The sequence below is a fragment of the Pseudochaenichthys georgianus genome, chromosome 19 (genome assembly GCF_902827115.2).
Source record: "Pseudochaenichthys georgianus chromosome 19, fPseGeo1.2, whole genome shotgun sequence".
In the NCBI taxonomy this organism is placed as follows: Eukaryota; Metazoa; Chordata; class Actinopteri; order Perciformes; family Channichthyidae; genus Pseudochaenichthys; species Pseudochaenichthys georgianus.
In genome coordinates this window covers 11,036,449-11,062,326 of record NC_047521.1, presented here as the reverse complement: position 1 = coordinate 11,062,326, position 25,878 = coordinate 11,036,449, and the positions used below count along the sequence as shown (strand labels likewise).

General features: G+C 39.7%; 1 protein-coding gene across 1 annotated transcript in view; it reads left to right on the top strand.

Annotated features, from left to right (window-relative positions):
* The first annotated feature begins 6,386 nt into the window (after positions 1-6,386).
* LOC117464880 (leucine zipper putative tumor suppressor 2 homolog) overlaps positions 6,387-25,878 on the top strand; it is a 36,598-nt gene continuing 17,106 nt past the window's right edge. The window contains exon 1 of the mRNA XM_034107624.2: positions 6,387-6,619. The gene's annotated coding sequence lies outside the window, so the exon portion shown is untranslated. The remainder of the gene's footprint in view (positions 6,620-25,878) is intronic.

Genomic DNA, 25,878 nt, shown 5'->3' with positions numbered 1-25,878 from the left:
CCTCCACCCACCCTGTTGGCCTTAGTTTTGTGTCCCTCCTCCGGTCCCCCTCCACCCATCCTGCTGGATTTTTTTTTTTTGGGACATCTGAGATCCGTCCCTTGTGTCTTGTTTGTATAATTAGTCTTGTGTGTAGTTAAGTTATGGTTTTTCTGTCTGTCTTTGTCGGTTCGTCTTGTGTTTTGACGTGATCTTCGGTGAGTGTTCTGTTCTGTCTTTGTGAAGAGTTTAGCCTTGAAATAAAGGAGTTATTTTTGACACTTTAATCTGCATTTGGGTCCTGCTTCCTACACACACCGTAACACAGATGTTTGAGTTTTGGGGTCATTATGAACACATCTTGCAGAGAACAGTGTCTGAGGGCATGTTCATTTAATAAACTATGAATGTTTTATATCCATGTAACGGAAAGAAACTCATCTAACTGATCATTTAAAAAAATAAATAAAAATCAATCCACACACTTATCAATTACTATAACAACTCTTCTTATGTTCCCTAGTGGGTCAATTTTCCTCCATTCCCATCTGGCCTGATTGCTGGAGCCCCACCAGCTTCACAAAGCCGCCCAGTTCAGTAAATCTAATTTCCTCACAAATGCACTTCCGCTCTTTGAAAGTTAAGGAAAACTTGGGAAATGTGCACACTAATTGAATAAGCAAACACACAGGAGTGTGTGGGCTAATTTATTTGCTTCTATTGCAAAAACCATAATTTACTGACCACAACTTAAAGGTGGGGTAGGTAAGTTTGAGAAACCGGCTCGAGATACACTTTTTGTTATATTCCATGGAATGCTCCGCCCTGAGCCTGTTTTTCAGGTCTCAGGCTCAAAAATGACATTCCCAGAACAAATGACCATATCTTCACTTCTAAAAGGGTTAAATTAAAAAATTTTCTCAAAGTAATGATAAACCTGTGAGTTGAATGTAGAAAAGTCAGAATCAATATAGATGTCTTTTATTTTAAAGAAAATTCAGATTGAACATGGTAAAAAACTGTAAATTATAGTGTCCGTTAAAAAAATATTTTGTACTTATAGTGAAAACTAACCTTGGATGATGGGTTAGTAGACTAAAAGCTTTAGGAATCCAAAGTACAACATATAAGTACCCTGTATCAAGATTGATGCAAAACAAGTGATATTTGACCTTTTTAGACAGATTTAGCAAAACATGTTCACATGTCAAACATCTCTTTCTGACCGTTGGAGCCAATAGAATCGAAGGGGAATCTCCCCACACACACACACACATGGTAAAACAAAAAGGTGGGGGCTTCGCGCACACAGTTTTGCTCCAGAGTGAAGCTGTGTCTAGGTCTGACATCTCAAAACCGAAAAGCAGATTTATTACTCATGGATTATCAGAAATCATTCAAAGTGACACAGACACATTGGATTAACCTATGGATTAACTTCAGCATCGTTTTTATCGTTTTTATCGTTTTTATCGTTTTAATGCCATTGAAGACCACTTTTACCAGACTACCACACAGGTGAGCCATTTTGCCGTTTTTAGCTAACTAGCTCCATATATTTTGATGTGTGTTCTTGTTATTATCTCCGAGAATTCGTATAATTGAGTGATAATGAGGGTATCGATACTGTGTCCCCTCACGATGTGAAACGATGGGTTGAGATGTGCAGCAAAGATAAATAATAAGGTTTTGTGAGTGAATTTCGGTGCAGTCATCTGTTAGCATTTTTCGCTCGTTGCTAATTCAGAGGCTCAGCGTTAGCATTGTGTTTTTTTTTTCTTTTTAAATGATCAGTTAGATTAGTTTCTTTCCGTTACATGGATATAAAACATTCATAGTTTATTAAATGAACATGCCCTCAGACACTGTTTTTTGCAAGATATTGCAGGAGGCCCCCGTTACCGGGGTCTCTCGGGCTTAGGTTAACATCCCGATAGCAATGAATATTGCTTTAATATATTTAATATATAAGTGCTTTGACAACAAATCCATAAAAAAAAGTCATCTGTGGAAGCCGTAGTACTGTAAAGAGCACGACCAGAGCCATATAATAGAAATGTTATGACATCTCCGTTCACTCCAATGGACCACTTGTTTACAGCAATGGTGGATCGTGGAGCCTCTCAATCGTTCCCCGGAAGTTAGCGCCAAGGCTAGTAGAGCTGTAGAGTTGCAGCATAATAGACCGTTCGTGACGGACTTTTAAAGGTAAGAAGAAGTTTAAAGATTTATATTGCGGATATTATCAGTACATCTGATTCAAATTAACATGTGTATTAAAGGATGTCAGTGGATTATCCCTAAATTAGTAGATTTAGGGAACGTTTACAGATAACAGATCAAGCTAGGATACCGAAGCAAGTTAGCAACACACGTTGAACAGCCTTTCAATTGTAAATTCCGTTCTCTTAATGTCATTTGGTCCAACGTTGTTGAATTATAGAAGAGGGTTTTCTAAACGGGATTGTATGCAGGGGTGGTATTAGATAAATATAACTTTGGTGCGTGTAAGAGTGAGTGTTTTTAGCAGAGCCATATTGTGTCCTTGTGATTATGTTGATTATTACCTGTCTGTATAATGTTGCAGCTCAGCTGATTTTGGATTGATGGCAAAGGGAGAGGGACTTAAGTGAGAGTGAAAACACAAGGTAAGTTTAATACTACTGTTTTATATAAGTAAGCATACTAAACATGTATTCTATCACTGTATTATATAAGTAATCTTGTTAGTAACCTACTGTATGGCAGGTGGAGGGGCAGTGATGTTACAGGTGGAGGAGCAAAACTGCAAGACTGCAAACTCACAAGACAGAGAAATCAAAGTTTGTTCTCCAGAGAAGAGGTTGATTTCACTTCAATTTTTTCATATTTTCTAAAGATGTGGAAATGGCACAAAAAAAACTTGAGAGCTGTAACCAAGAAAACTGTAACAACATGAGTAGAGAGCCACCAAGGTTTTTCAAGTCCCTCTCTACTCCATTTTGCCAACCCAAACTTCCAGGTACAGGTGCTTGTTTTTGTTGTTTGCGCTCCTCTGGCTGGGTGCTGGCAGGTGGAGGGCAGTGATCCCTTCCCTTCTTCCTTCAATCTTTGAGACTAATGTAAGTAGAAGACATGGCACTGTAAATGTTCGAACATTTAAAATATTATACCAGGGGCCCTTCTTTTTTTGACCACAGGGCGATGCACGAAGATGGTGGGTATAGCCTCTGCTCTCAGCCTAGTCTTGCCCTTTTTTGTCTTGACAAACGAGTGACTTGAGGTTACTTCACACACAGAACAACTGAGTTTTGTCTGCCCACATACATATTCCATAGTGGTTGAATACACAGTATTAGGAAACACTTTATACTTACTGGACATGTTATACTCATTACATACTGTATATAAAATATGACCAAGAATGTGAGACAACTTTATAGAAATTCATATCACATCTGTTACTGATGCCATTTGTCATACTTTGTTAAACTCACAAATAATAATGTTCCATAACTTCAGTTGGGAACAGAGACCACACCTTATCTCCCCAAGGCAATTTCCCATCCAATAGGTGTGCTATATAGGTGTGTATAACCCTTTCTCCTGTCTGTTACTCCCTCTTTCAGCACAAGAACCAGAGGGGGATTCAATGGAGCCTGAATACCTGCACTGAGACCCTCACCCTGCACCCTGAGTCTCAACTCTGTGTTTTTCAAGCCTTTCCCTGTTTTTTTTTGTATTAAACAACACATTAAGCTTTCCCAATGGTGTGGTTTTCGTTTTGTGAAAAAGTGCTAATGCAGTGTTTGTATATAAATCACATATTTGTTTGCTGTTGGTAGTGAAATTGCTCCTGCTTCCTCCGCTCTGTGTCAGTGGGGAAGCCGTACATTCATACTCCTTTCTCTGAGCGATTGGAGCATCCCCAGGCAGCACAGCAAACCATGGTGGCGACTAGGAGGCAGCAGAGCAAACCAGGACAACACGGAGGAAAAGGCACAGACAAACTGCATGATATGCTATTCAATGTTTATTGAATTCCATGTATTTGCAATGGATGTTCCTAAAACAACACATTTAACATCATCATCATCATGCTGCTGCTTCTGCTGCTTGTCCGTTGATAGTCACCTGTCGGTCTCCTGTCCTTTCTGAAAGCCATAAAGATGACATTAGTCATTTAGATAACTTGTGTCCTCAATTACCAGGGGATTACTGAAACTACCATGAATTTAAGAAAATGGTAGAAATTAATCTAATCTGAATTTTAAAGCATTACTTTAGATCCCCTCCCGCTAAATATATCAATACACATTAGAAAGTGATGCTCCTGACTACCATACAAGTTTAAGAAGATAATATTGGTTTTAAAGAATTCAAAGCTATAAATAAACAACAACAGGCTCTTTAACCAAGGCACTGTTAGTAACATGTAAACTAGTTGTTCATACTAATCCTAATATTATCACTTAATATTAGCAAATTCTATTTTATTTTTTAAAACATATTGATGTAAATACATACACATATCGATTTGTTGTATAAATATTGCAAATCAAAACCTTTATTCACTAATAATTACCAAGAATCGTAGTTCTATCTCCTGTTATCATTGCATTCACATTGCCCACCATGAACTTCCGGGGAACGATCCTCGTCTACATGAACCACATGACGATAACCGTTTTTGGACTTCCGTGCGCGTTCGTGTGTGTTGGAGGAGGGGCCCTGTAAGGAAGTGGCAGATTTTTTCCGGCTGTGTATTTTCAAATTCTAGCGGACTCGAGCTGGTTTCTCCAAAATTACCTTTATATATACAGTCTATGAAAATTACCTACCCCACCTTTAAGTAGGCATATATAGTCATGTTACTCCATTCGTGACAAAACTAAGGATTTCCGCATGATTATATATATATGTACTTGCTAACTTGCCTAAGTTAAGAACAAATGATTTATCTATTTTACATTCAATTACATTTTTGTGATTAAAAATATCTCTTTAGAGATTTTTTTGGTATACATTTGTTAAGCCATAGCCATACATTTTTTTTACACAAATTCATGGTCCCCAGAGGATAAATTGTAATAACCCTTGTGACTTGAAAGTTTCAGTTCTAAAAATGCAAACATATTATTAATATCCTCCTTATCTCATTTTCTTGCCTATGTGAAAAAAACATGGTGACATTCAGCGCCGCAGATTAGAAACTCTCAGTGGGACTATGTATATAGCCTTGTTTTACTCCTCTGGAGCAGAAAGGCTTGCCTGAGAGGGTTGAGGTTAGTCAGGTATGACCTCGTTCTACATACTGAGAAAACAGAGCAAAGAACCGGTTGTGCTGGAAGAGTCTGGAAATCTAGGGTACTTTATCTTCATCACAAACTATTGTACTAAAGGCCTTTAGTGTCCCTTAAACACTGATTCAATGTGTTTATTTACTCATTGTTCAACACTGCTCATTTTTCGATACTGCTCATTTAGGATGATTGTCTATACCAGGTGTTTACTAAGTGTTTTGCCTATGTTGTGTGTGTGTGCGTGTGTGTGTGTGTGTGTGCGTGTATGTATGAGTGAGAGAGAGAGAGAGAGAGAGAGAGAGAGAGGAGAGAGAGAGAGAGAGAGAGAGAGAGAGAGAGAGAGAGAGAGAGAGAGAGAGAGAGAGAGAGGTGAATCCTGGCAACGTGGGCTCTGGCAATCCGCGCAGGACAATACCGGAAGCTTGCAAGTTAGGGTTCAAAATAAAAGCATGCAATTTTGCACAAGCCAACAACACTAGGACAAAGTGTATTCTTATGCTTATATGCTATGTTCAATAATATGTGTTGTCATTGAATCTTCATTTGTAGTTTCATAGCCTCTACTATTTATATTCCTTTGCCAGTTTTTGATCGTGTTTTCCCCGATTAGCTTCTAATGAAGAGGTGATGATTCCACAACCATACAGTATGTTATATCTGTATTATATTATTACTTGTGATAAAGCCCCTTTCTGCTAATGTTATGAAAAACAGAATAACGCCTTAGAAACTCAAAATAATGAGATATTATTCTGGTAGAGTTTTTTTTAAATAATGGGAACGTTGCTCATTATTGTAAGATATTAAGTTTATATTTTGAGTTATTAAATCATTGTTTTGAGATATAAGTTAGTCCTTTTCTTGCTGACATTTCTCATTGTTTTGACAACGTGCAAAATCATTAATTTAAGACAGTACTGAGTCATTATTTTGAGTTTTTCATTTGAATGATGATCTTTTTTGTAAATGTCTATCTTATTAATTTCTTGTTATGCCGGAAATGGGCTTTTATCAATTGTGATCCTACTCGAAGGGTAAAAGAGTAGGCTATCTTATTTTGAAATTCCTAACCGGATATAGTTGTTTCGTTTGTCGCTAGTTTAGCGTCCGGTGTGTAAACACAAGCAACGCCTGTCCAGCTCCCAGCACAACAACAGACGCGCTTTCAGAGGCAGGAAGAGATGCGAGAGAGAGAAAAAAAGACATTTAACATATTGTTTAGTTAATAGAAACCTTTGTAAAGTGACAAGTGTGTGGATAATACGATATATAAAAAGGAAGAAGAACACGTCGCTTCAAGATTTTCTTAGCAGTCTTGGTAGAGCTGCTGCCCCGGACTGTCCACCGCAACCTACATGGTAAGTTAACCAGGATTCTACTGGATTTTATTGTACTATTTATAAGAATGATGTTAAGCGTCAAGTAAAAGCTGGTTACTATAACACTGCGTATGTCCCGTTGCTTTTGTAAGTTTACGGACACATCTGAAAGTAAAGTACGAACTGTGCACAGGTGTGCGAAGGTTTAATTAATTGCTTCTGATTGCTGCTGTTCCCTTTTTACACACTATCTGTAAATCATTGAGGCAATTTAGTGTATTCTTTCTGCTCAGAAAGTCAAACTATTTATTTTATGTCAAATGTATCCTGGAGGGCCCCATACAGTCTTTGTGATCAGTCTTAGTTCCCTTTTTATCAAAGTGTGCATCAGGCATGGCAGGTTTGTTGGGTTTAGACATAACAAAGTGCCTCTTGTATACGGACTCATTTCCTGCTCAGACCTCAACTCCATTCCAGACCATAAATCAACATTTTCCTTATCAAGGACCCCTGCATCCATCTCTCCAAAACAAATCTTATTATTTTTCTTATCTTTTTACTCAAGTAACATACACCTGGAAACTGTTCTTTGCTTGTGAAATCTGTGGTACAGATGGATTTCTTTGCATTCACACCTTAAAATCTCCCACCTATTACTTTTCTGGTCTAGGGCAGATTGTTCCAGTTTTGTGAGCCTTTGTAAACCTGTAGCATCATTGGGACTTAAGGAAATATAGGTCTGCCCCATAAAAAATAAATAGAGATGCTGACTTTTTGTAAACCACAAATGCTGAAATACCAAAAATAGGCTTTACCTTCCAGTTCTGTTGGAAAGCATTGGACCAAAATGTGGTTACAAGAGGACCATTTATTGTCTATTGGGACACAATGGTAGACTCTACATGCCAATAACAACACAAAACAATCAGTGGTCTACTTCCTGGTGTGTATGTAAGAGAGAGTGGTTAACAGGATTTGGATGACTTGCCTTTAGGCACAGCAATAGCATGAATTCTTAAAATGAATGGCATTCCCCCTGTGATGTGTATGCAGCCACTTTTGGCTCGAAACAGAGGCACTTTTCATGGGACCAGAACTCCACAGTTACTGTGTTACTAGGAAGAAATAGGAACTTAATTCAGTGTTTCCCACACAATACTTTATTGTTGGTTAATTGGATTTATAAAACGGACAAGTCAAATCAAGCAATCTGATTGGTTCTTAGCCGTGATATACTGAGCGTATACCACGGGTAGAATTGTAAGTTACTTTTCACAACAAGTCAGTATCCCTCCGCGTCTGAGAAAAACAGTATACAGTTGGGCTGAAAAGCCTTCGACCTTCCGCTTCGCGTCGGGGCGAACCACGCCCCTTAGCTGTGATATAATGAGCATATACCACGGCTTGTCGTGAGCTATTGCTTAAGTATGCTGCATGTGTGCACAGCAGCTCTGTAGTGTGTTTATACTTCATTAAAGTAACAAAGCTAAACAAAAAAGCTCTTTCTATTTATTATTAGGCGCAGCTGCCTCATTTGTAAACAAATGTCCAATACTTAGAACGAGATGATAACACAACAAAGAAGAAGAAACCAATTTAACATTGGAAAGTCTCTCCCACAGCCCTCAAACTCAACCGGATGTTATATTCAAATTGTTCCCAGCCTAAACACACACATAGGTCAAGTGCTTACCTCAGCAGGCCTGAAAAAGGGAGGACTGTGAGCCTTGACAGTGGGAGGCCACAGTTTATTTGCATTAATAATGTCTCAAGTGATTTTATTAAGCGCATGGCAAGCATCCCTCAAACATCTTCAGAGGATCTGCTGCGTCAGCATGTCAGGGTTGTAGCATCCCCTGGGAGTTATTGAGTTCTACATGACAGGAATATAATGACTGCAGATTTAGGACTGGGATTATTTAGCATTTTATCAACCCTAAATCCAGCATTAAATCTGCTTATTTCAGATCTCTTGTTGAATCTATTTGTGTAATTGGCTTAAAGGGGACCTATCATGCAAAATGCACTTTTGTACGTCTTTTATACATGAATATGTGTCCCTGGTGTTCCAGGGAACTCACCAAGTGTCAGAAAACACAACCCTCTCTATTTTCCTCCATACTTAATACAGTTAGTAACAAAAGAAAGTTCAACAAATCTTAAACCAACTATAAGGAACTTTTAATTTGGTGTTGATTTACCGCCCCATTGACAGTGTGTTCCTAGAATCCAGACTGGTTTTCCCATGAGCACCACCACCTCGTGTTGCAAAGATCTTACTATTCTTCAGTTTTAAACACAGACTGAATGACGTATTATAAGCTACGGTTGATTACCTGTTTGTAGCATGTTTAAATTCGCAGATAGCTTTGCTATGCTTGCTTTGCTCGGAAAATGCATTAGCTCCATCAAACCATTAAAAAAATGTTAAACATTGGTTTAGATTAATGGTTTAATTTTTAAACATTAGCTAGCTTTGTTTAAGTCGCCAATCTAAATTCAAATATTGATTTAAAAAAAAAAAAGCATGTCTTGGGATTTCATTCATTCATTAGTTCCATACCGGTCGGCCAACAAGTAGGCCAATCAGTATTGCTTTTATATATTAAAAGTAAAATACTCTTTCCTCGAAAAGACATGAGTTTTAAAACTTGGGAATTTTACCAATGTATAATTCTGGTTTACTACAGATTGGTTCTTCTTTGCTAGTTTTTGGACTGTTTTGAACAACTCTGTCGTCCATAAAGAAGTCTGACGGGGAAGGAAAGACGAGCAGCCAAAAAATCAGACGGGTTTAAACAAACTCTCAGGTAACCTAAAGTATATGGAAGAGAAAACAAAGGGAAGTAAAGAACTTCTGACCAAGACCATCTGTTGTAAACGTCCATCAGAGTTTAGAGACCAACTTCCTGCTTCAACGTCATCTACTGGATTTACCTTAGTCATGCTTACACAGTGTTCCTGTGCTGTGAGAGAATATCACACATTTCAGGTGTGCTCATTTTAGCTTATTTTTCCTCACCCAAAGTTCACCCCTTTTCTTTGGAACACACCTTGTTTGACTTTGTTGAATCTTGAAAAAAGGTTATCAAGGTGTGAGTATTTATTAGTCTAAAATGTTTCATAATAGATTATGTGTTTTCTGTAAGTGATACCTCTCAGTCGTGCTGCTATTATGAATTTTTGCCCATGAGACGTTTAACTGGAGGTCCCTCCATTCTCTGTGTTATACAGCTCTGCAAACCGTCTCATTGAAAAACAAATAGTGAGGGAGAAACTCTAGAAGCCAAGACAACAATGGGAACTCAGTGGGAGGTGTTTTGTTGTCAGAAGCAACATGAAGACCTTGTTGTGTTTTAAGATTTCCTGAGAGCCCGTCAAGTCAAATGAAATGTTGATTTAGGGTTTTGTGGGTTTTCTTTGTTTATGTAGTGTCCCATTGTGCTAAATTGAGTCCCCTGCTGCTAGTTGCTTGCTGTAATTAGTGATGTGGCACAGTTTCCCACACCGCAGCGTTTCAAACAGACAGAAAATAATGACACTGTTTTTTTTCCTTAAACAATAAGCTGTGTGTAGTGCAAATTAAACTACAGGCTTCTATACTAAGGTTTGTTTAATCTGTATACATCATGAGTTTAACTTTTGCTTTGTTCTGTTGAAGGAAGAGTGTTGTGTGGATTTGTATCTGTTAGCTTTGTTGGCAGTCTGCTGTAATATCCTGCAACACATTGTAAGAAACACTGACAATATGCTCAATCCACGACTCATGCTGTATGTTGACTAAACACAATGAGAGCAGAGTTGGCCTCAACCGTCACTCCTTCCTTCCTCTTTCTCCTTATGGATAGATTTTCATGTAGCTTCCAATCTATCTTTGAACTTGTGGTATAGCAGATGGAGTTTGCTGAGATTCTGATCTGATCTGATTAAGTTGTCAGTCACACATAATTGTTGTAAATACTCTTTGACCTTGGACTGCATGGGAACAAGTCTCTGTAAATAACATGCGAGCAAAAAAATGTTCTTATCTTTCTAACACAAACCGTTGATGCACAAACATGATTCAAACTGTTTCTTTAATCATAAATGTATATTTGAACTATACTCTTTGTTCTCAACCACACATTTTAACCAGAAACCCTTTCATGCATGAATTATGAAAACCTCAGTCAGGAATTCTTTACCAAGTGTTTTTATTGCTCTTGGGGCATGAAAAACAAGATTTTAACTTTAGTTTCTTTGTATCTAGTTTTTTCAAATTTAGAATTTTTTTTTTGGACAGTATGTGTTAAAGTTTGAACTGAAGACATGTACATTTGGAACAAATTATAAATAAAGATGTGCAAACTTAAAATTCCATTATAATAACATAAGTATATTGATTTAAGGCCCCAAAAGATCTTGCAAATTAAGTATTTTCAACAGTAGCAGTAACAGTATGAATTGTAGTTGAAATATGGCCAGTGATGCATCAGGTGATTAATCATAATTTCCTGCAAACATAAAATCAATGCTTTGACAATTTATGAATTATGTGATTCCTTAGTTGTTACTTGATGTCACCAACATTGTTATACCTGCCGGGGGCGCTTTCCATAAAAGGATTGGCAAGATATCGACGAGTGATTCGGGGTGTTTCTCAATCTCGAGTACGCTTGCTTGGTAGCACATGTCTTCCGAGCTTCTTGCTTCAGAAGCAAGGCAAGAATACTTCCTGGCATTCGGAACACTTGAAATAGTGGCTCTGGAGCAGCTTTACTCGCGATTGAGAAACACCCTCGGCCCATCTGGCTTTCTGTCGTCCATCTTGGTTTAGAGAAATGTATCATGCACTTACACTGACTTTCCACTGAGTAGCAGTGTATCGGATGATGCAATAGGGTCCTATGTAGGGGTGTTGAAAATAATCGTTTCTACGATGCATTGCGAAGCGGACGTGGACGATTCGGTCTCGATGCAGTGACGGAAGATAATCGGTTATAGAGTAGTAACGTTGTTTCCTGATTTTCCAGCCGCGGCTTTACTATAACGTTTTTTCTGTCACTTTAATATCAAATCGGTCGGTGACGCAGAGATCAGGGAGCAGACGTGACAGCGGCACAGCAACACCAAACACGGAGCAGTCTGCTTTATCCACCAACACAAGAACACCAGTCCAGAACCAACAGCAGAAGGACCCGCTCCGAATCACTCCGTGTCGCTGCGGCTCAGACACACAGACAGGGATTTATGTTTTTCAAAAATAATCGCGTTACAATCATGTCAGGTTTTTGGTGGATTTAATTAAGTCTTGGATTGCAGAGTATGAATGCCCTCTAGCCATTTTCAGACGATATATAAGTGTGTAAAGTTTGTGAAGGCAGGAGGAAAAAAGCTTCCGCGATCACCGTCTCCTCTGTTCCTCCAAACCCCGCCCCCTCTCTGAAAATAATGAGTGACAGGCTGATAGTGACCCGATAGAAACTTTATCATTCACTTAATCACTGAGATATAATGAAGCTAATTTAATCTCATACATTCATGGGATTTATGTAACAGTAAAACAGAGAATGTAAGTGTGCACCCACATGCAGTATTTTTGTTTGTATATGCTGTTGTAAATACTCCTGTTGTCTGCTGTGTTCAGACTCAAGTCCTGTGTGTGATGCCACATTCAGGACCTTCAGTGTCCTTTCTTAACAGAAGACCGTGGCTAGAAGCTGCAGCTAGACTGCAGAAGCATTAGCTTTATGTTTTTGAGGATGGAACAACTTCACACACGGAGGCTAGACCTATAAAATTAATTTATTTTGGTTTATAAATGAATGTCAAGACATTTATGTTATTGATTTATGAAGCACTTTCTATATAATAAAAAGAGAGTTCATATGTATTTACTGCATGTATGCATTGATGAAAAATAAGCCATGTGCAGTAATATAGAAAATTGAGGATGCAACGCATTGGTATGAATCGTGATGCACCGTGATTCACCGGGATATCGAACCGAATCGAATCGTTGACAGGATAATCGTAATCGAATCGTGAGACCAGTGAAGATGCACAACCCTAGTCCTATGTAGTGGCTGAAAACCCATGCATATACAAGAAAACACCTTTTTGAAAAGCTGTCCACTGTAGTAGCCTCTATGCGTGAAAGGGTTAAGAATAATATGAATGATTAGCTGCTATATTGTAAATTGTGTGCATTTTTTTTTTCATTCACATATGAATTGATGGTATTTGTGTTACTTGGCTGTAATGCAACTCTTCAGACCATAAAAGCAAAACATTTGAAGGTACCCTGCAGGGTTTTCTTCAGGAAAAGCACAGTAGCCTGATGTTTACATTCAGTGTTTCTCAGCAAAACGTGCTGTGTTTATCCCTAAAGCCTAACAAATGTACTAAATGCATGTTACCTTATAAATAATTTAAAAAGTCGTTCTTAAATCTGCATATTTAAGAACTAGCATGGTTTACATCCCTGTTTATGTTGTTCAGCAGCTTTCTCTTGTATTTGCAGAGGGACGTCACACAGGCCCTGTATTTATTTACACTTAGTTTTCCGCCTACTGCATGTCAGCACATTATTTGTTCTAATCTGTGTGGTAGGAAAGCACAAGATTTAAACAACACAGCGACCCACTCATCAAAGCGTTACGGCCCGTCCACACAGCGGCGTGCGTTGTCACTTGCCGGCGGGCGTGTCTGAAACTCGACCAACAACCAATCACATGAATCTCCCGCCCCTGACACACAAGCAGCGGTTTGATTGGCTAGAACTTGTACTGGCATATGATTCGATTGGCTGATGCTTCTGCCGAGGCAGTATATGCTCCGACCGTCCACACTCACAACAAGGGCCTATACAGACATAAATAAAGCAGCGACTGTATTCTCCATGACACAGGCAGTCTGTGGTTTGTACTTGTTTAACTTGTGTCTAGTTTCTGAACAGATATGAGGAGCTTGAGTGCTAACAGCTACCGCTGATGTTGTTTTTCTGAAGATGACGTCACGGCTCCGCCTACACTGCGTTATTATATACTACCCCAGTTCCTAAACTGTAATGGAAGCGCAGCATTAAAGTGAACCGGGCTTAACAAGGCCTAACAAAACCGTACTAATGGCGCGTTTCCACTGCAGTGGGTAGCTCGCTTTAAGCGTGCCGAGCCGTGCGGGGCCCGTTTTTGGTTGCGCTTCCACTTGGCCTAGTTTTGGCCCGGGGCTACTTTTTCACCTTTTTTCTGGCCCGACTAAATCGTGGTGCTAGGGCCAGGAACAACCAGGCTGAGTCGGGCTGAGTATGCTAAACTAGAGAGAGAATCGCTGGCAAGGGGGCTACAACTACAACAAGATGAACATATTTGACCGTGATTTAATTGTAATACATGATTCAAAATGATGGCGAAGTAACAACATACTGATACCGGTTAGTAATAACCATGAATTAATGCTTTGACAAGTCTGCAGACAGACGGCAGGCGAAAAACCCTTTTTTTAAATGCGTGTTTTCTAAATGGAGCTTGGCTAAGCTAACGTTATATATGCTCCGACCGTCCACACTCACAACAAGGCCTATACTAGGGGTGGCCAACCAGTCAGAGGTTAAGAGCCACATTGTTTCTCTGTTACTGCAAAGAGCCACATCAAACACACAGTCACTGATACCGCTTGTTTCAGTTTTTTGTTTTCTGGAGACAAGATTTCAACCACGTCACTGATGCATTTTTGTGGCATTGGGATATATTTTTTAAATCCTCTGGAGCAGAGAGAGGAGCTGTGTATTAGTGTTATTGATTAATGCATCAGTGTTTCTTTGGGTCAAAAACACTAAACTTACAACTTAAAATGAAAGCGTTTAGTTTATTTAATAAAAGAGCACATTCAATGTGAAAAGTGACAGTAGTTATAGATTATTTGCAATTTGGTGCAATTTTTTATATATATAACACCTTGAATATATAACGCGGGGCGCAGTGCCCCTCCAAGACAATGATAGGGGAAACACTGGATAGTGTTTAATCAACGATAGGTTTCCCCCCCTCAAAGGTGATTGGTTCACTGCATTGCAGGTATTATTGTGATTGGCTCTTGGGCCACATCAAAATTAGATGCGCTGTCATCCTCTCATACTGACACCACACATACACGAAAGTAACACGGGACGAAAGTAACACGGGACGAAAGTAACACGGGACGAAAGTAACACGGGACGAAAGTAACGGAGCGATTTTATCCGAGCCCAAACAACTTTGACCGGCCAAATTATGTCAGAATGATCAGCATTCAGTACTTAACAGACCTACTAAATATCAGGTTTAACTGTCAGGAGTAGTGTTGTCACGATCCCAACATTTTGGTTTCGATACCAAGTCAAGAATTGCGATTCCGATTCTTTTTCTTAAAAAAAGGGAAACAGTCTTAAATGTAATTATTGTGCTTTATTTCACACCATAACCATAACACAAACTTTTAAACAATGAGAACAATAAATAAAATAAATGACAAGAATTCGTATTAAATAAAATTAATAAATTTCTTACAGACAGGCCTCATGGTGTCCGTAGGCTTGCCCTCACTGTCAGAGATATAGCTAAAATACATCAAAATTTAGCTTCTGGCGTCTTTTTTGTCAATAAGCCGAGGCGCAGCGGCAGTTGCACTCCCACTTGCAGCCATGCTTCTCGTTTTCTCACATGCTCTGGCAGCTAGCGCGTGCACGAGAGAGGGGAGGCACTTAGAGCGTGCTTGAGAGGGAGGGACTGCAGGCACGGCTGCAGTGCAGGGAGTGGAAGCAGAGCACTGAACACACACGGCTCTTATTAAAACGGCGCTTTCTCACCGGAGTACTTTCCCCCGTCATTTTTAAAGTACCGATACTAACGAAACGGAGGAATCGTAACGTTTTTAACGGCAGGGTATTGCGTTATACCTTTCAAGTATCGGTACACCGTGCAACACTAGTCAGGAGTCAGTGTCTCTCCCCCAAACTCACACATATAAAATTCGATATGAACTGAAGAGCCGCATGAAACTAGGCAAAGAGCCGCATGCGGCTCGAGAGCCGCGGGTTGGCCACCCCTGGCCTATACAGACATAAATAAACCAGCGACTGTATTCACCATGACACAGGCAGTCTGTGGTTTGTACTTGTTTAACTTTTGTCTAGTTTCTGAACAGATATGAAGAGCTGTGAGCTCTGAGTGCTAAGAGCTAACGGCTGTGTTGTTTTTTGGGGCGCTCATTGAAGATGACGTCACGGCTCCGCCTACACTGCGTTACTATAGTAACTACCCCAGTTCCTAAACTGTAATGGAAGCGCAGCATTAAAGTGAGCCGGGCCTAATAAGGCCTAACCAAACCGAGCGAGGCCGAGTGAGGCCTGCAGTGGAAACGCGCCATTAGAGAGTCCAAACCTATTCTAGGGCCAAATGCCCTACCTCGAAATGTTAAGGAAAGTGAATCATAGTGTATTCACACCTGCAGTCGGATCCTTGGCCGTGTTACACCATCCTAAGTTTGATCAAAATCGGGCAAATAAATCAAGCCAAAAGAAATATTGAATATTTTCTGTTTTCTTTTAGTCTAATAATAATAATAATTTCAATTTATATAGCGCCTTTCACGAAACCCAAGGACGCTTTACAATGGGAAGTACTTGTTTTACATTTTTGTTTTATGTTGTTTGTTAAAAAAACGTTTCTAAAGATGTCAGGATCTTTAGCCATTTAAAAATGTATTAATCAATTATTTGAGAAAGTAGTCTGTAGATCGATGGAAAATGAGCCCTAAATATCTTGACATTTTAATTTGAACATTGATCTGCAAATCCTTCCCATTCTTCACCACCCTCAAGGACGGCTCGTCTCTTGATCACTTTGGTATTCTTAGTCAGAGTTGTGTGCACAGCTGGACTGCACAGATGCCTGAGGGCACCAGGAGGCAGGGGCCGAGCTTTAGAGACCCCTGAGCCTGGAACGGGTCAGGACTCATTTTGTCTTTCCTCTCGGTCTAATGAGTGTCTGTCCTGACTCGAGCAAGTGACGTCTCTTGTACTGAATACTTGAAGAATACAGCAGATGAACACACTCACATCCACACAACCACACCGTAGCTCCCCCTCTGGTCAAACCTTGTGGGATTTTGGCCCAATTTTCAGGTACAAAGCCGGCTATTAATCAGTCGATGTCTTTTACCTACAAATTGCCATATCTTGTCACCTCCTTTCCTGGAGCTCTGATTAATGACCCCATTTCAATGCAAATGGACCATGGTACCAAAACCAACCACCATCCAAACTTCAAAACTTTAAACTTCCTTAATAACAGTCCACAGACTGGTTCTTCCAAAAGTTACTCTCTATTATTATCCACCCAAGTCCAGATCTTACCCTACCTTTTTTCCTGTACACAAACGTATTTGTTTCACCATCTCTATAAAGAAACAATGTTCTGTACAGTTTTATAATAATGCTTGTGGGCTTGTATACCTTTTACCTTTTTGAAATGGTGCAAACAATGCTGTTTTTGTTCTTTAAAACACCTGTTATCATCCCTTGCATACTGAGGACTGTGAAATATTATATTCCCCACTCCGCTATTATACCCATATAATTTCTATTAAATGTTTGGCCCTTTTTTTACCTCATGATTGACTCCTGTCGCTGCATCTTTTCCTGCAGCGCCTTTTTAAGGATGGGTCCCAAGGAACTGCTGCTGCAGTACAGATAAGATTTACAGTTTTGTCAACAGCCCAAATAAGATGCCAGAGCTCGACTTTACTGTAAAGCCCCGTCAGCTCTCATTGACTGGCGGAAAGTGTCCTTGGATAGGGGAAACCCTTCTTATCCAGGATAACCTGAGAGTGGACTATGAAGTCCTTCCATTACTCTTATTACATCACTTTTGGTAGTTCTGTTCTGAGTAGCTTGGCAGTGGCATGGCTCTACGATGGCTCTGTCCACCTCTTTGGCTGTGATTGAAAAATCTTAAAAACTAAGAGATAGATTTACATAGAGACTGACTTTCTTGATCACTTTTTCCTCTTGTGTTACCACCATGACTTCAACATTTGAGTAACATGTCCTAATAGCTATTTGTTACAAACATTCATGTCCCAATTAGGATGGCTTTAAATAATGTTTAAACATTACGCCGTACATAATGGCAGCCCACTGCTCCTCCTAACACTAGGATGGGTCAAATGCAGAGAAACCGTTTCGTTACATAGTACCTGTACTACGTAATGACAATAAGTTGAATCTTCTTCTTCTAATTTTCTTTACTTTCCCTCAAAGCCATAATCAGGCCCAAATGAGTATTTTCCCAATTTTTTTGGGTGAACATAATACCTATAAAGTGTGCTATCACTTTGAACATGTTAGCCTTACTATTTAGTAGGGCTGAAACTACCTTTTTTAACAATGTTGATTATTTATTAACTATATTTGTAATGCTGAAAATATTTTCTAGCATTTTTCTGCATGAAAAATTATTTAAACGCCAATGATTATCAAAACAGTTTGCAATTGTGTTTGTATCAAACGAGCAATTAATAATCTACTGATCAATTACTCAACCAAAAGTTGCAGCTTTACAGTTTAGCTGAAAACACAGCCTTCAGAGTGATGAAATGTGTCTCTAATTGATGAAAGGAGAAGCTAGAGTCATATGGTCAGATTACACACACCCAGACGTCACGGTTAGTCAAAGAACGGGGGCACACTGTTATGTTCAGCTATAATCCCAAAAGTAAGTTGAATATTTTTAACTGGATCTAGACATAGTAGGCTGCATCATCTGTTGTCACTTGTTGATGATTATGCAAGTTAAAAAGAGCATGAACAACAACATGCTGTGTTCCCATGAGCAATTTTGATTGGCGGAAGTAGTTAGTGTGATGATGACATTCACAGCTGCTGCAGGGAGGCCTGTGTGTGATGACGTACAATGTGCATGCCTGCAGCCCTCCTGACTCCTGGTTTGCTCTTTTTCTGCTCTTTCAACACCTCCAACATTTTCATTTGCTCCTCAGCTGTGTCAACTGCCAGTATCCTGCTGCTCTCCATCTCACACCTTCTCACTGTGGTTCAGTCCTTCTCACAGACTGTGGCCAGGAACAGCTCAGCACTTTGACATGGAGTTGTGTATCAGCTTAAAACGTATCAGTTATGTTAATGTTTCCAAGTGAATTCCCAAGAGTTCCCAAGAGTTCCCAATAATTCCCAAGAGACATTGCTAAAAATAAGTCAGATTGTGTAAGAAGCAGGAGCTGCTTGTTGGACGTTCATAATGGTTTGAAACCAATCCAATGTTTGTAAGAGGAAACAAAAGCTAACAGTAAAATAAATACACAATATATGTAACCATTTTTACAGAATGGATTCGCCTCAGTTCACTGAAAGATTCAAAAATACATAAAATACTTACATTATTGGATACATTTGTTGCTAATGGGCATCTGGTGAGCTATTTACCTTTTTAAAAAAAATGCTTTTAGGCCTAGTTTTGTACTGCAGTATGTAGCAGAAGACTTGGCTTCAAACGTCAAAGCAACAGTGTCTCCACTTTTGTCCTCAATTCCTCCTTTCTTTAATCAACAGGGTCATGCTCTGTAACATTCTTTTTTCCAGTTTAGATTTATCAAACAAGATACATTGCCTTTTCATTTCAATTTAACTCATGACACAAAGTATTATTTAATCCTGTGTCTTTTTTAGTTTCTGAAGATTAAAGCTGCGATTCCAAGATGTCCTGAAAATAATATAAACTACCCTGTTTCACAATGTGAACATTTTGTTTTACTTTATCCATCCTTCTTGCAGTTAGGGTTACATTATGTAAGTGGGACGGCCCCTCCCTGAGGCTGCTTGTTTTGGGTATTTTTAAGTACATTTCTCGGTGCTCTGTGTGTGATTTCTGGCCTGATTTTCATAATCTCCTGCTGTGAGTGCACAAGACGGATGGCACACACTCTCCATTAAACACAGACCCTGATAACAACATACGAGAGACACGCAGTGAGTCATGAAGAGAAGGTTTTTAAGTGGAGAGGCCGACCATGTTGTGGGAGGCAGGCTGCCTGAGAGGTGAAGAAGTGTCGGGGAAGAATGAGGGTGCAGATCAGAAGCTGCGTGGGTGGTGGGATGCACGGTGGGGCAGTAGCTGCGTCACGGCGTTGCATAAGGGATTACACAGCGCTGTCAGTCCTGCCTGCGCAACCAGAGGGCGAGAGATGTTGAGTATTCAAACAATGCACAGTTCATCCATCCACGCTAAACAGAACAGTCAGAGCCGCCTGTTGGCCTTTTCTGCTTTCATTATGTCTCCTTTTATTTTTACCTACTGACAGACAAGCCATTATAACCTTCTTTTGCAGGCTTCATTGAATTCATTAATCACAAAGTAAATTATAAACAAATGAAAAGGACAAACACATAATCCAGTTGAGATCATGTTTAGCGTCACACAATGTAGAGTAAAACTCCAGTATCTTTTCTGAGCATTTTCTACAGTCACCTACACCTAGGGTAAACTAGTATCTTTTTGGACAATCTGAGTATTTTCATTAAGATTGAATGCAATTGTGCAACATCTTGGATTAGACTTACTTTCTGTAGTGTCTTACACTGTAGTGTTTTCTGAAATGCTGTTGTGTTTTCTGAAATGCTGTGGCATTTTCTGAAATGCTGTTGTGTTTTCTGAAATGCTGTTGTGTTTTCTGAAATGCTGTGGTGTCTTGCACTTCAGGGCCACCGTATAAAGAGGACTCTTGTACAGATTTTTTTGGCTGTTCAAGATGGAATGCGATTCTTTCCATGTGGGCCATCTTTTGTTATCCAAACAAAGCAGACTTTCCACCCTGTGCCTATTATATTCTTTAAAATAAACAGCTGTATTGACTTCAGGTCTTCTGTAGTTGTTTTCTCCCCACATTTATGTTGTTATTATGTTCTTTACCACAACCACGTACAAGCAAGCAGTTTCGAAATCAAAATGCATGACACATGTTCAGTTGTTCCTAAAATGCTGATGTGCTTTTCTCTATCAGGAGTACAATATTCTCAACACATCTGTTTGTATGATCTCCCTTTTTGCTACACTATTCCCCTATTTCCTGAACGGCCTTTGTTCAGGGTGTGTTGCTTCCTGCATCTCTTACGGGTTTTGTTAACTTGGCTGGAACCTTTGGCATGCGGCTGAACATTATGATAATAAACCTAAGTGCTGTGGTGTGGCGGTGTTTGGATAGGGGAGAAGTGGGACGCCACCCTACTCCTTAATAGTTCAGTGTGTGTGCGTATGTGTGCGCATCTGTGCACGTGTGATAGCCTGGCAAACACTGAACATCATTTATCTTCATTTATTCCTTTCTATTACACTGCCTTTCCCCATAGGAATCTAAATGTATTCCCCGTGCCTCCATCCCATTTAATGTAACCTCCCGACTACTGCACAGTGCAGCTATAAGTAACTGTATGCCATTATGCTCTGACGTACATCTTAACAAACCAATATTGAATGTTTATGAGATTTATTCAAAGTTTCCAGCAGTACATTAAGTTATGTGAATGAATGCCTGGTGTCTCTGTATCATAGTTGTCTGCATAGGTTTGCAAAACCGAGCTTAATGGAGAGTAAATATTGGACTTTCTTTTATAAATTCATCACAAACGGGAATCCAAAATAATGCTATTGTAGCACCATTTCTCCTGGATGTGCAATTCGTTTCCTAACATGTATGCCGACTTTATGAAGTAGTTATTATAGTTGTGTGTTTTGCGAGCTATTTTATAGTGGCCCCAAGTTGCCAAAAATCTTAACGATACAAAAAAGTCCCAATTGGCATTTCCAGAAGTCACAGTTTTGACCACCAACCTGATATGAAATCGGATACATTTTGTCATCTGTAACTAGAAATATTTGTCTTTGTGAGCTCCTATTATTTGTGATGCCGTCTAGTATTCCAATTCTCATTGGAAAGGCACACTTAGTTTAGACATTAAACCCTTAAAATGGCACTTGGTAACCTGCTTAATCAATCAAAACCTCAACCAGGGGGGCCTCTATTCAATTCAGGTGTCTACATGGACATTATTTGCTTTGAACCGTCATGAAAGCACTTCTCTTCTGCTTCAAATTAACTTTATGAGAGTGGTTAGCTCATACAAATCATTCCCAGATAAAATGTCCTTACCCTCTGATGGAGAAGAACAAATAACTTATCTTTACTCCACCACTTCATCGATTGGTGATTAATTTATGGGTCAGTTAATAGGTCATAGTGTGGTTTAGTGATATTGAAGGCTGTCTTTTGAACGTGTCCATTCAGCAGATGAATAATGAAATGGTAACCCTCTCTTTTCTCATTCAGTGCACATGCTCCTCTCTCTGTATAGCCGCGTTCACACCGCAGGACTTTCCCTGGTACTTTAGTTCTTTAGTTCCGTTAGTACCAATAATGTCGCGTTCACACCGCCGGGACTACTCAGTGCCGGGAACTCTTTTGGAACTCTTTTGGTACTTTTTAGTCCCTGCTAGAGAGGTGGTACGAACCTGGTTGAATTTATCAGAAACACAAGTCTTACACACATAAACACAAGTCATTTATCATGTCATTTGTTTTAGATAAATAAGGGAAAAACACCAAACAAGGGTTGATGTCCTTTTCCAAAATCAGCCTGAGGGGGTAATATATAATACATACATAAAGATAAAGTCCATTGTTATAATGGGGTATTTTATTTGTAAATTACCCTTATGAACTCCATCATGTCTGAGGTCGGAAAGTAAACAAACGCCTCATACAGCGGATGGGCTTTATACCCCCTCCCCCCCCCCCCCCCGTGTAGTTCTTCTTCTCTCGTTTTTTTGTTGTACTCGCCGTGAAGTGGTTTTGCGGCCTGCCAGTAAACCCAGAGAAGAAGAAGACGAAGTGACGTCAGCGTAATCGTGCCTCAGGGAAAGTACTGCGGTGTGAATGCGATTGGCACTAACCCCCTGGCGGATTTAGTGCCGTGGTACTTTAGTGGTACTTTAGTGCCGGCACTAAAGTACCGCAAGTCCTGCGGTGTGAAAGCAGCTTATGTCTCCCTCTACTGTTAGGAATTCCTGTTCAGTGTGGAATAGCAGGTGAAGGGAGCGGCCCTCTTGAGTAAACATCTGATAATGATCTGTGTTTAGGCCCCGTCCACACGGAGACGAAACGGTTGTTATCCGCTATAGTTCTTTATCGTGTGGAACGGAACCGCAGAAACGGAGCCCTCAAACGATAACGCATCCCAAAGTAGGAAGGTCTGGTAAGGTAACTCTTGCGGCACCGTGTGTACGCCCTAAACGATCATAACCCCACCTCTCCCCACCTCTCCTGCTCACCCCCGCGTCACCCGCGTCATTGCTGATGCGTTTCGCCAACAACAACAACAATGGCGGATCACAGGGTTGCGTTCATGCTCCAGACGCTACTGACCATGATACAGATGTTAGTGCAACATCTACAGTTCCTCTACCACAACCATCAGCAACAAGTGGACATGGAGAACTACATGAACTGCATGTTGCTAAATCCACCGCGGAGAATAAACAGAAAGGCAACCATGGCAATCATGCTCGGGGGTCTTATTTGCTGCTTTTGGTGTAGTTTGTGGTGGAAGTACAGCGCCACTTACAGGCCCTGCATATGTACTACAGCGTCTCCAGCGGGTCGAGCGGTCTCGTGTGGACGGACACGTTTCTTGAGCCGATTCCGTGTGGACGGAAGACTTTTTTGATATCGACTTCGGTTTGTTTGTTTTCGTCTCCGTGTGGACGGGGCCTAAGACAAACTGCTATTAATAAAACTCTACAGAGTTCACAGTATATACCGTCACTTTACCTCTGCAATATTTACTATAAGAAGAGCCAAGCTATTTGTAATGAGGAACACCACACGTGGGAAGCTCCTAAGCACTTCCATCTGTCTGTAACATAATATTAAAACATATAGGCCAAGTGAAGAGCTGAAGCTTTAAATAAAGCCTGTACAGGCAGTTAGTGCCGTTAATTTGAGTAAACATCCCAGATCCTGCTGATCAAACAGGAAGTTCAATAACAAGGCAGCTGCTACTCCCCTATGTTTGAGAACCAAGCAGCACTGTATGGTGGCATTTCCTCCTGTCAAATGATAGATTTACATAATGTTGTTTTTCTTTTCTTTTCTTTAAAACATCTTTATTCTATTTACTTTAGCTACCAAAAACATGTGAAGTGCATGCCCCTGTTAAAGTTGTATTTTAATTTTGTATACACAACATGCGATACCTTGTTTGAAAGTGGCACTGTTAATAATACAACTTTGTCCTTTGTTTTGAATCCTAGCTCAACACCAATATTAAGTAACTTGTTGTTAAGGTAATGTTCTAATCTTGTGCCTTAATCTACCACAAGCTGCTGCTAGCTAAGCTCAGTTATGCATGCTCGGTTCAAAGGTAAAATATTAAACCTACCAGGACCTCTAAAGCTTAAATAATTGACATGTTATATTTCATTTGTTTAAAAAAAAAAAGGTGTAAAAATGTCACAAAATGGTTTTACTGGAATTTATGTGTCCGAGTATTCATTGGCTAAACACAGTTTTATTACCATTTAATGTCCAACTGTTCCCTAAAAATATATTAACTGTTTATGGGGAAACAGTGAGGTAGAGGCAGATGTAACAAGTGGAGCTGGACCATATACAGTTGCAAGAAAAAGTATGTGAACCCTTTGGAATGACCTGGATTTCTGCATAAATTGGTCATACAATGTGTTCTGATCTTCATCTAAGTCACAACAACAGACAAACACTGTCTGCTTAAACTAATACCACACAAACAATTATATGTGTTCATGTTTTTATTGAACACACCATGTAAACATTCACAGTGCAGGGTGGAACAAGTATGTGAACCCCTAGGCTAAAGACTTCTTAAAGAGCTAATTGGAGTCAGGAGTCAGCCAACCTGGAGTCCAGTCAATGAGACGAGATTGGAGGTGTTGGTTAAAGCTGCCCTGCCCTATAGAAAATACACACCAGTTTTGAATTTGCTATTCTTAAGAAGCATTGCCAGATGTGAACCATGCCTCGCACAGAAGAGCTCTCAGAAGACCGACAATTAAGAACTGCTGACTTGCATAAAGCTGGAAAGGGTTCCAAAAGTATCTCTGAAAGCCTTGATGTTCATCAGTCCACGGTAAGACAAGTTGTCTATGAATGGAGAACGGTCAGCGCTGTTGCTACTCTCCCTAGGAGTGGCCGTCCTGTAAAGATGACTGCAAGAGCACAGCGCAGAATGCTCAATGAGGTGAAGAAGAATCCTAGAGTGTCAGCTAGAGACTTAAAGAAATCTCTGGCACATGCTAACATCTCTGTTGACGAATCTACGATACGTAAAACACGGAACAAGAATGGAGTTCATGGGAGGACACCACGGAGGAAGCCACTGCTGTCCAGAAAAAACATTGCTGCACGTTTGAAGTTTGCAAAAGAGCACCTGGATGTTCCACAGCACTACTGGCAAAATATTCTGTGGACAGATGAAACCAAAGTTGAGTTGTTTGGAAGGAACACACAACGCTATGTGTGGAGAATCCAAAGGGTTCACATACTTTTTCTTGCAACTGTATCAGGAAATATACAACACTGTATGTGAAGTATTTTCTCTCTCATGCTGTCTCCCCTCGTATCTCTCACCCAGTTTGATTACAGAATAACCAGTTGAAGATACTGGTCTGTGAAAGGTTTGTTGAACTTATGAACTTTTATTGACATTTATTGCAAGTTGTGATATGATTATGTTGAGTATGTGATTTATAATGTAACGTTTAGTTCATTTGATAACTCTAGTGACATTGTGTATGTCACTTAGTCTTTAAATACTGTGGGAATAATTCATCTACAGAGTTACTTGGAAATATGACTTCTTGAAGCATTGGCAAGTATTCCAAAGTTTCTTACTCGGGGCCATCCCTGGCCAACTTGGGGCGACATTGTGAGATGAGCCCCCCCCCAAAACCGACAGGAGTGAAACAATTTTTTTTGGAAACAAAGTACTTTGCAAATATAATTCCTGTTTATTATTATCAACAGTTACTTTTTTATACAGTGAAGTATGTCGTTCAGTATGCGTTTACAGGTGAATACGTCTGCATTTCCTGCCAAATACTAGCCTCAAAAAGATTAAAATATAATTAATGCAAATAAACTACTTCTACTAATAATCATAATCAATTCAATAAGATAAATACTATATTCTTTTATTATAATATAGTTGTAATATAGTCAAGACAAAACATGCTTAT